Below are 11,984 nucleotides of genomic sequence, written 5' to 3'. Positions count from 1 at the left end.
ACATCGTCGTCTCTGCGTGCCTCGGTTATCTCTTACCCGAGCCCCTTTACTTATGCATTTTACTTTGTGATAGCCATATTGTTCTTTGTCATATATCTTGCTATCACATAGTTGCTTATCTTGCTTAGCATAGGTTGTTGGTGCACATAGGTGAGCCTAGTTGTTGTAGGTTTTGTGCTTGACAAATTAACCGCTAGGTTTATTCCGCATTTGTTCAAGCCTAAACCGTAATTATTTTAAAGCGCCTATTCACCCCCCCCTCTAGGCGACATCCTCGATCTTTCAATTGGTATCAGAGCCTCATCTCCCTTTGTAGGGCTTAACCGCCTAGAGAGTAAAGATGTCGACTAGAGGTTTAGGTTTCTTTGACACTCTTAGTTTCGATGGCACAAATTTTGATGTTTGGGTAATCCGCATGCTTAACCTCTTTAGGGTCATGGACCCAAATTTAGAGCGAATTGTAGATATGGGTTTTTCTCCTCCAAAGGATCCCCAAAGATTATCTTTAGAGGATGAGAAAAACTCTTATCTCAATGCTCAAGCTTCTAATGTGCTTTTCGATGCTTTGAGCAATGTAGTTATATTTCATCTCATGTCGTTCTGGGATGCTCATGAGTTATGGACAAAGCTTCAAGATAAATATGGCATGTCCAAGATTTGTAAGGATGACTGTTCTCCCTCCACCTCCGGTCGTATAGTCTTCTCAACTTCTTCTACTTCACCTACATGTGGTTTGCCACAAGGTAATGATATGGTGAGTAGTGTTGGTCATTGCAATGATGATAGTATGCTTATTGTGGATGATCCTTCATCAGTATATTATTGCAATGCTCCTTCTTTGGGCTTTAACACTTCGAGCACTCCAAATGTTTCACATGCTTGCGTTGATAGTCCTTGCATATCATGTAGAAATTGCTTGACTAAATCTCATGATGATATGCTTGCTATGTCTTGTTGCCATGATAAAAATGCATCTATTTACTCGAATTGTTGTGCTAACAATGTAGAGGAAACCCAACACTCCATGGAACAAGATATGGTGTTTAATGGTGCCTCAAGGGATCCTACACCATCATCTATTGCTTTTTGCCTTATGGCTAAGGCGTCAAAGGTATCTCCTACTTTGTACCCCAATATGTCTCTTGATGATGATGTTGATGCTAATGATGATGAGGATAATGATGAAGAGAATGATAATGTTGCCTCCTTAAAAACTAAGGGGAAATGATTTTTAAAGCTCTTCATAAAAATAAATTTGCTCGTTCCAACTTCATGGAAATAATGTCCATTGCCATTGATGGCAAGAAATACATTGAGGAGTTGGAATCTCATCTAGAGGAGCATGAGGCCACCATTGATAAAATGGAAGGTCATGGGCATGATTACGCTAATGAGATTGTGGACCTCTCTCAAGCTCTTGAACTTGAACAAACCACCAAGGAATCTCTTGAGGAGACTTTTGCTCTAGAATTGTCTAGAGTGAAGGAATCTACTGATAGAGCTCTTAAGGTGGCCAATGTTTTTGAAACTAAAAATTCTAAGCTTGAAGTTTCTCATGCTAGACTCCTTGAGGATTTTGAGCACCTCGAAAATGGCTCAAGGGTCATCAAGGGTGAGCTCATCAAACTCACCGAGTCTCATGCTCAACTTGAAGCTTCTTATTTAAAAGAGCTTGCCAAGTTGCCTTCTCCTCTTGTTGTTAATGATGATGCTTGTGCTACTAATTCTATTACTTGTGAAGCATCCATTTTGAAGGAGAATGTTGAGCTACGGGCTCAACTCGAGGTGCTATCTTGCAATTATGGGAAATTGGAAGAAAGTCATGAAAAGCTCTCAAGCTCTCATGATGATCTTCTAGTATCCCATAGTGTGCTAAAGATAGCTCATGAGGCCATGATTGCTAAGGTAACATCTAGTGAGCCTCATGTGGATACTAGCACTACTTCTAGTCAAAATAGTATATTGCCATGTGCTAGTCCTTGTAATTCATCTACTCACAATGTTGGTACATCTTGTGATGAATTGCTTTCCTTGCCTTGTTACTCTAACGATGAAGCTTATACTTCCTCTAGTACTTGTGTTGAGACTAACCATGTAGAGGAAATCAAAGAGCTCAAGGCCCAAGTCACTTCTTTGAAGAAAGACTTGGAAAAGTGTCATGAAGGGAAATCCACACTCAACAATATCTTGAGTGTGCAAAAATTCCCCAATGACAAAGGTGGACTTGGATTCAACTCCAATAAGAAGAAGAAGTCCAAGTTTAACAAAAAGAAGGGCCAAGAACAAGTCAAGAATTCGGCCAAGATTGTTTGCTTCAAGTGCAAAATAGAAGGGCATCATGTTAGATCTTGCCCATTGAAGAAGAAGGCCATTAGTGTCAAGCAACAAGGGAAGAGGGCACAAGTTCAATCTCATGCTCAACATCAAGTTGAAGAAAGGCCTCTTCCCAAGAAGACTCAAGTTAATGCTTCTCAAATTGAGAAATCAAGTGAGAAGAAAGTGAAGAGTAGACGTTGCTACTTATGTCCTGAGAAAGGTCACGTCGCTTCTTCATGCACTAGTGGTAACTTATCCAACCCAATTATTATTGATGCTATCTATTCTCTTGGTAAGGATAAGGTTGGCAATGTGTTTGCCAAGTTTGTTGGTACTCAAAGTGGTGTCAAGCAAAGAACCATTTGGGTAGCCAAACCTATTGTGACTAACCTCTTAGGACCCAACTTGGTTGGGGACCAACAAGCTCAAACTTGATCAATAGGTGTTGTTGGAGGGCATTGGAGACTTGGCTACATTATGAAGAATTAAGGGGACTTCATCACTCTTATTGTCTCAAGCCAAGTCAATTGAATCATCAAGTTTATATCTTATATCCAATGTGCCTCCTTGCGGTAACTTGTACTTAAAATTGCTTTCATTAAAAGTTACTTGCCCCCTTGCATGTTTTGGTTTTGTTCCTTGCATGTGTTTGTATATGTTGTGCTTCCAACTTGATTATCTTGAGCAATCAAGTATGTGTGTGTTGGTTTGCACATCATGTACTTGTGTGTCGGTCGTTGAGCCTTAGTGCATCTTGGTTGTATCTTAGTTGGCTCGTGTGAGAGATTAATGGAATATCCCATTATGGGGGAGTGATGTGCTTTGTGCACTTCGCAATCCTATAAAGGTGGGTACATGGGGAATACCACTTAGTATTGATATTACAAGATTATCTAGTTGCTATCTGGTATGTCTTCTCATGAGAAATTCAAATTTTCTAAATAGTCCATTAATTATCTCTTGTTGGATCCTTTTTATTGCCTCTTGTTAAGTTTTTATTGGTATCACACTATGGGGGAGTAATATGCTATGTGCATATTACAAGCCTAGAAAATGTGTACATTTGAGATATTGTCACCTATAATTGATATTGTAAATTATCTTGTTCCTAGGTGGCATGTTAGCTCTACAAGTTGCAATTTGCGTGTGTTTGGTGTGAAGATGATGTTGGATATCATTGCTATCTACCAACGGGAATTATTTCCAGATACTTCTTGTCTTTTGACAATTGGTACTCACTTATGTGTGGTAGAAATTATTGATCATCTTCACGTTGGCTTTTGTTTTTATTTGCCTTTTCTCTTGCCAAGGTTTGTGTCAACTCCCGTTGTCTTCCATACCACTTGTGGATCTTGTTAATTTCTTGTTCTTGTCTAGTGTTTTCTAGATATAGTGAAAGTGGTGATCCCACCTTGTGCATTTTGTATTCAAAAGCAAATTCTCTCTAGTGCACAACTCGTGGGGGAGCTATCCTATTTTCTTTAGAACACTCTTCTTGTGATCCTTATCAAGTGTGTGTTGGTGGAAGGCAAGCCGTTTTCTTTTGGTACCTTGTGCCATCATGAAACTTTGTTGAGAGCTTGGTTTGTTTGGAACCATCCTCTCTTTGGGTGTTTGACATCTTTAGTTTAGTGTGTATCAATGGATATTTCATTCCTTGACGTATCTTTAATGATATCTTCCAAGTGATGATTTATCTATTTGGTATCCTTTTTCACTTGGCATTTCGTTTTCATTGGTTTCGGTTCTTGAAAGTTTCGAGCTTGCATATTTACTTCTTGTATGTTATTTGGCATGCTTTCTTTCTTTGTCTCAATATATAAGGGAAACTCCACCTAGCCTCAATTTGGATGAGATGTGCACGAAATTCATTTTCATATCTATATGCGCATATTTATGTGAAGTTTGTCCTATGTATTGGTGTTTCTAACTATGTGGTCCCAATGAGTTTGGGTACCGTTTAGTTTGTGTTGTTCTTCTAGGAACATTTGGAGATGCATTGGATGCTCGGCTCATTCACAAGGAAGGTGTTTCCACCATGTGCTTATTGGAGTCAAGCTAGGATGATCAATGAACTACCATCTACCTTCAATTGGTATCTACTACATCCTTCCAATGGTATCTCGGTAACAAGTATCATCATCTACTTCATGCACACATTTCTTGCATCAACCTTGTGTAGGTTGTATCATGGCATGTATTCATTCTTTCTTGTGATACTTGTTTCCTTTCTCAAAGCATCCCAACAATGATCTCATGTTGCTAGTTGTGATGTCTTTGATGGTTGTGTGGTAGGAATTCATTTATATACAATAAGACCATATCTAGCCATGTGCTATGCTTCCAAGCAAATATCTTATTGGTATATGTATGACTTCCTTTTGGATATCTTATTCCTTCGTGTTGTAACTATGTCGGGTGTACATCCTTCTTTGTAGACATATATCATCATGATTTCGTCTACCTAGAACCTTATACACCTGAGAGAAATTACATCTCTAGATGATATCCTTTCTTTCACGTCCACCTTGTCTTTCTTTTCATATTTCTTTGGTGGCTCCGTGAAAGATCTTGTCTTGAGTGCGGGTCTTATCTCGTTGCATCTTGATGCACTCTTTTGTGGTGAAGATCTTTTTCCTCATGCTTGCCTTGACGAGGCCTTTGCCATCTTAATTGGTATCCCTTGTCTTAATGAGGCTTTCATTTTCTATCTTCACCACGGGTTGTCACAAGCATAGGTTCTCTTCTGCTTATTAGTAAGCTTGTGAACCCATTCGCTAGTTGTGTGTAGGAATGATAGGCCTTGCACCGTGTGCCTCATTCTTTGAAGACTTTATTGTTGCTTAATGCTCTTCTGTACATTAGTCTTCTCAAGTGCATTGCCTTAAGTCACACACATCTTTTTGGTTGAGCCCACTCTTAAGTTGCCTCTCTTACTTGTTGCTCAACCATGTGTTTGTTGCAAGTACTAGGCTTAGTTTCCTATATGCTCAGTTGCACTTGTTGTAACTTTCTATTAATTTTGGGGGAGATATGATCCTATTTTGTGCACTTTGTATCCAAATACAAAAATTCTTGATGTGCACAAATCATGGGGAGCTTCTCTAGTTTCTTTAGAACACTGCTCCGCTCTTATCATAATATCCTTTATTCATGTGGCTCGTAGGATCATTGGCCTAGTTGGTTCAATTGGTATCTTTTGATAGCTTACTTCAATTGGTATCTTTTGATTGCTTGATTGCTTGTTTTCTCTCTTTGATTATGTCTTTGTGGCATATCTTCCTTTTGCAATCTTTGGGCCTCAATATAGTTTGTCTTCCTCCAAGTATTTACCGTTGGATATGTGTATTGCCTTCCACTCTCTTGTTGAGAAATACACAATTTATGGAGGAACACATTTTATATTGGCCTTCTAAGCTTTTAGCCCATTTTGGCAATCGATGCCAATGGGGGAGAAGTTTCGGAGAGTTTTGTGGAGAAGTTTATAGAGTTGTCTCCTCTTGCTTTGGTTTTGTTCCTTAGCATTTGCATCTCATTCGCATGCACTATTGGTTGTTGCATTGCATGGTGATGCATAATTCCTTGTATAAACTCTCTTGAAAGTGATTTTCATCAATTACCAAAATGGGGGAGATTGAAAGATCATGTGGTGCCCCCATGTTTGGTTTTGGCAATTGATGACAATCTCTATGGACTAATGGTTGCCTTGAGTTATATTTGAAGGGTTTGTCCATAGGCTTTTCTTGGAGTCCATGTGTTGGTTTCAAGGAGTTTATGAGTTGACCAAGGTGCTATTAAGGAAATATCCAAAGATTGGTCATGTGAGTGTTGAGCTTATTGCAAGCATGTCTTGAAGAAGAACATTATGTGATCATTCATGTTTACCTTCAAGACATCATCCAAATGAAGAGAGTTGGAAAGATTCAAGGTTAATCTAGACTAAGTACAGAGAGTGATTCAAGTTGATCAACACACAAAGCGCACAAGTTGTACCGAGAGGGACCAAGTGTTCCCATGGTATGGTAAGCATTTTCCATTACGCTTTGTGTACTAACCCATGGTCTACGTGAGAGTTCTTTGTGGGGTTAGGTATGTTTCCATGGTCTTGCGTCAAGAGGAAGATCCCATACAACCCATGGAGAATGACATCAAGTGGTGATCGTCATCAAGTTTGTTGTGTGCAAGTTCAAGTGGAGCAACACGAAGAGTGGCTCACCCATAATGGAGTATGGGGAAGCAATCAAGTTTGAATCTTGCCATCCATTGTGGTGTCAATGGACTTTTGAAGATGTGCCGAAGAGTCGCTCACCCATAGTGGACTATGGGGGAGCAATCATCTAGTCTTCATCGAGCCAACGCAATCAAGAAAGGTGGTCCAACTTGAGGGAGTCAAGATCGTCTTCATCTAGCTCAAGTGGACCATGTGCAAGGCAAAGGTTTGCCCTTGATAGGTTTTCTATTTTACCGGTCTCGTGGTGGTAGTTGGGAGACCGGGTTAAAGGATCGTTTGCCGTACTATCAAGGGGGGGCTCTCAAGTTGGTAGCTTGATCATATCATTAGTAGAGAGCTCAAACCATTGCATCCTTGCATCATGTTTCTTTGTTCTTGTTTGGTTCTCTTTGTGAGTCTTAGAGCTTATGGTCATCTTGATGACAAACTTGAGTTCATCGAAAACGGAGTTCTCATGCGTCTTCTATGATGTTTTCGGTGTTGGAGGTTTTACCGGTCTTATCCAAGGAAGGGTTCTCACCATTTTCTTATGGGCCTTTTCTCATTTGCTTCTTATTGATATTTATATCAAGTTTGTGTTAGCCTTGTTGCTAGCTTTCCAACAAACTTGGTTTCATCGAATTCGGAGCTCGTATGCGAAAGTTGTGGCTGTTTTGATATTGCCTGTTTTACATAGAGGTTGTACCGCCCCGTAGAGAGGTTGTACCGGTTGACCGGTACAACCGGTGTTTGGAGCGGTTGTACCGCTCCAGAATTGGTCCGGAGGTTGTACCGGCCATGTACCGCTCTACCACCGGACTAGTTTCTGTTTTGGAGCGGTTCTTGGGTGGTTGTTGACCGGTTTAACCGGTTTAACCGGTACTACCGGTTCCCCAGGCTGTTGTACCGCTTAGAGCTTTTCCCAGGTTGGTTTTTCCTCTGCTTTGGCCGGTTGTACCGGTTCGTGCACCGGTTGTACCGGTCCTACAGGTTTCTGCACATAACGGGCAGATTCGTGGGGACCTATTTAAGGGGGTCTTCTTCCCCAATGGTTCCCCATCTTTTGAGCTCGTGTTCTTCCCCCATTGTTGACCTTCTCCGAGCTTGCTATCTCTCAATCCCTCCATGGATTCTTGCTAGTTTTGGGGGGGAAAGAGAGAGGAGATCTAGATCCACATTTCCACCAATCACTTTCTCCTCTATGTGAGGGAAACCCCTTGGATCTAGTTCTTGGAGTTCTTGGTGTTCTCCTTCTTGTTCTTCCTCTCATTTTCCTCCCTAGCATTAGTTGCTTTGGTAGGATTTGAAAGAGAAGGACTTGGGCACTCTGTGTGCCCTTGCCATTGCATTTGTGCATCGGTTTGAGTTTTCCACGGTGATACGTGGAAGTTACAAGTTGAGAAGCTTATTACTCTTGGGTGCTTTGTGCCCTTGAGCTTGTTCCTCTTGGGTGCTTGGGCGCCCTAGTCGGTTGGTGGTGTTCGGAGCTCAATCATTATGGTGTAAAGCTCCGGGCAAGCATCGGGGTCTCCAATTAGGTTGTGGAGATCGCTCCGAGCAATTTGACGGGTTCCGGTGACCGCCCCCAAGGGTTGCCAAAGTGTACGGGTTCGGTGACCGCCCCCAAGGGTTGCCATTTGTACGGGTTTGGTGACCGCCCTCAAGGGTCCCTTAGTGGAATCACGGCATCTTGCATTGTGCGAGGGCGTGAGGAGATTACGCTGGCCCTAGTGGCTTCTTGGGGAGCATTGTGCCTCCACACTGCTCCAAACAAAGATTAGCATCCGCAAGGGTGTGAACTTCGGGATACATCGTCGTCTCTGTGTGCCTCGGTTATCTCTTACCCGAGCCCCTTTACTTATGCACTTTACTTTGTGATAGCCATATTGTTCTTTGTCATATATCTTGCTATCACATAGTTGCTTATCTTGCTTAGCATAAGTTATTGGTGCACATTGGTGAGCCTAGTTGTTGTAGGTTTTGTGCTTGACAAATTAACCGCTAGGTTTATTCCGCATTTGTTCAAGCCTAAACCGTAATTATTTTAAAGCGCCTATTCACCCCCCCCCCTCTAGGCGACATCCTCGATCTTTCAAAGTGTATCTGAAGGTGTTTGTTGGGTTGGCATGGATCAAGATTAGGATTTGTCACTCCATGTTTCGGAGAGGTATCTCTGGGCCCTCTTGGTAATGCTCATCACTATAAGCCTTGCAAGCAATGCGACTAATGAGTTAGTTACGGGATGAAGCATTATGGAACGAGTAAAGAGACTTGTCGGTAACGAGATTGAACTAGGTATGATGATACCGACGATCGAAGCTCGCGCAAATAACATACCGATGACAAAGGGAACAACGTATGTTGTTATGCGGTTTGACGATAAAGATCTTCGTAGAATATGTAGGAGCCAATATGAGCATCCAGGTTCCGCTATTGGTTATTGATCGGAGATGTGTCTCGATCTTGTCTACATAGTTCTCGAACCCGGAGGTTCCGCACGCTTAACATTCGATGACGATTTGTATTATGAGTTATGTGATTTTGATGACCGAAGTTTGTTCGGAGTACCGGATGAGATCACGGACATGACGAGGAGTCTCAAAATGGCCGAGACATAAAAATTGATATATTGGAAGGTTATGTTCGGACACCAGAAAGGTTTCAGATTGGTTCAGACATTTTTCGGAGTACCGGGAGGTTATCGGAACCCCCGGGGGAAGTAGTGGGCCTTAATGGGCTTTAGTGGAAAGGATAGGAGGGCCGCAGGGTGCCCCCCCCCCTTGGCGGGTCCGAATTGGACTAGGGAGGGGGGCGGCACCCCCCCCTCTTTCCTTCTTCCTCTCCTACTCCTTCCCTCTCTCCCCCTCTTGGAAAGGAAGGGGACTCCAACTAGGATTGGGAATCCTAGTTGGACTCCCCATGGCGCGCGCCCCTCCTGGCCGCCATCCTCCTCCCTCCCTCCTTTATATACGGGGGCAGGGGGCACCCCAAAGGATAACAGTTATTCTCTTAGCCGTGTGCGGTGCCCCCCTCCATAGTTTAACACCGCGGTCGTATCGTTGTAGTGCTTAGGTGAAGCCCTGCGCCGGTAACATCATCATCACCATTGCCACGCCGTCGTGCTGATAGAACTCCCCCTCGTCCTCAACTAGATCAAGAGCTCGAGGGACGTCATCGTGCTGAACGTGTGCTAAACACAGAGGTGCCGTACGTTCGGTACTTGGATCGGTTGGATCGTGAAGACGTTCGACTACATCAACCGCGTTACTAAATGCTTCTGCTTTCGGTCTACGAGGGTACGTGGACACACTCTCCCGTCTTGTTGCTATGCATCTCCTAAATAGATCTTTCATGATGGTAGGAATGTTTTTTGAATTACTACGTTCCCCAACACCTTCCTCCAACATGCAATGCGCATGAAGGGGTTCAATGAAACCTGGAGGAAACAGGTGGATTCCTTTATTCAAAAGGGTAGCATGAGGATTAAGGTGAATGATGACACGGGTCATTATTTTTAGACTCATAAGGGCTTAAGGCAAGGGGATCCGATGTCCCCTATACTGTTCAACATAGTGGTAGATGTGTTGGTAGTACTTATCGGTAGGGCCAAGGAGAATGGTCAAGTAGGTCCCTCATCTTGTTAATGGGGGGGGGGGCTCCATACTACAATACGCCGACGACACTATAGTATTCATGAAACATGATATCATAAAGGCTAGAAATATGAAGTTAGTACTTTGCCTTTTCGAACATTTGTCGGGGTTAAAAATAAATTTTAATAAGAGTGAATTGTTCTGCTTTGGAAGAGCCAAAGAGGAAAAGATGCGTATAGACAATTGTTCAGTTGTGAAATGAGATCCTTGACTTTCAGCTACCTCGGAATCCCAATTCACCATCGCAAACTAACAAGTAAAGAATGGAAATGTATTGAGGATCGATTTGAGAAAAAACTAAGTTGCTGGAAGGGCAAGCTTATGTCTTATGGAGGTCATCTAGTGTTAATAAACTCAGTACTAACTAGCATGCCGATGTTCCTATTATCTTTTCTCAAAGTACCTATAGGGGTGTGGAAAAGGTTAGATTTTTATCGGTCCGTTTCTTCTGGCAAAGCGATGAAGTAAAGACAAAATATAGACTTACCAGGTGGGATATTGTGTGCAGACCCAAAGTGCAAGGGGGCTTGGGATTGAGAACTTGGAGATAAAAAACAAGTGCTTATTAAGCAAATGGCTATTTAGGTTATCGGTTGAGACCGACAGTATGTGTGCACAGATCCTACGTGGCAAATATATAGTATCAAAGTCTCCGGCTCATATTTCCGTGAGATCTAATGACTCATCATTCTGGAAGGGGCTGATGTGAACAAAGGATGCCTTTTTTCGCAGAGCGAAATTTTTGATTGGAAATGGTACTACAACCAGATTTTGGGAAGATACATGGTTAGGGGAGACGCCTTTGACCTTCCAATATCCCACTGTGTATAATATTGTACAACTTAAGAAGGTTTACATTGCTACAGTATTACAATCACCCCCTTGAACATCTAGTTCAGCAGATCCCTAGTGGGGGAACGGTGGAACTCCTGGCTGCATCTTGTGCGAGGTTGATGGATGTTCAACTTTCTGATCAGCCTGACTTGTTTCACTGGAAATTAACTAGGAATAGGGCTTTCATGGTAAAATCTATGTACTTGGATCTATTTGATTCTGGCCCAATCTCGAGACCAATTCATATTTGGAAAATTGAAGTTCCATTGAGAATCAAGATATTCATGTGCTTCGTTCACAAGCAAGTGATACTCGCCAAAGATAACCTGCTTAAGCGTAGTTGGGTAGGCAGTTCATGTTGTTGTTTATGTGATAGTGATGAAACAATACAACATCTTTTCATCGATTGCCCTCTCACTGAGCTTCTTTGGTGTACGATTCATATAGCCTTTAATATAAGCCCTCCAGTTAGCATCGACATGTTATTTGGGACATGGCTTACTGGAGTGGAACCAGTTGTTGTGGGACGTATTCAGATAGGAATATGTGCACTTCTTTGGGCTATATGGAATTGCAGGAATGATATGATCTATTAACAGACAAAATCTTTTGAATTTCTTACAGGTCTACAGAGCGTCCGCTTGGATCCGTACATGGTCGTTACTCCCTCATATGGATTCCAGGGAGCTTTTGGTTACTGGGTGCAACCGATGAGAAACGGTAACAGGGCTATCTACAACCGATTTGGACGGCGGTCCACTAATAGGATAGATGTTTAGTCGTCTTTTCCTGTTCATTGCCGGTTGTGGCTTTGTTTATTTAATTTTCTTTTTGTGCTCTTTCTGCATTATGGACCTTGGTTTGCTAGACTTTTAATAAAATGACCGCATGCATCGTTCTGATGCAGAGGTTCGGGGACTTTCCTCCTTTTCAAAAAAATATTATTATTATATAGTAACGATTGGCAGAGC

The sequence above is a fragment of the Triticum dicoccoides genome, chromosome 1B, assembly GCF_002162155.2.
Source record: "Triticum dicoccoides isolate Atlit2015 ecotype Zavitan chromosome 1B, WEW_v2.0, whole genome shotgun sequence".
In the NCBI taxonomy this organism is placed as follows: domain Eukaryota; kingdom Viridiplantae; phylum Streptophyta; class Magnoliopsida; order Poales; family Poaceae; genus Triticum; species Triticum dicoccoides.
The sequence above is the reverse complement of the archived record's forward strand: the minus strand, read 5'-3'. Positions refer to the sequence as shown.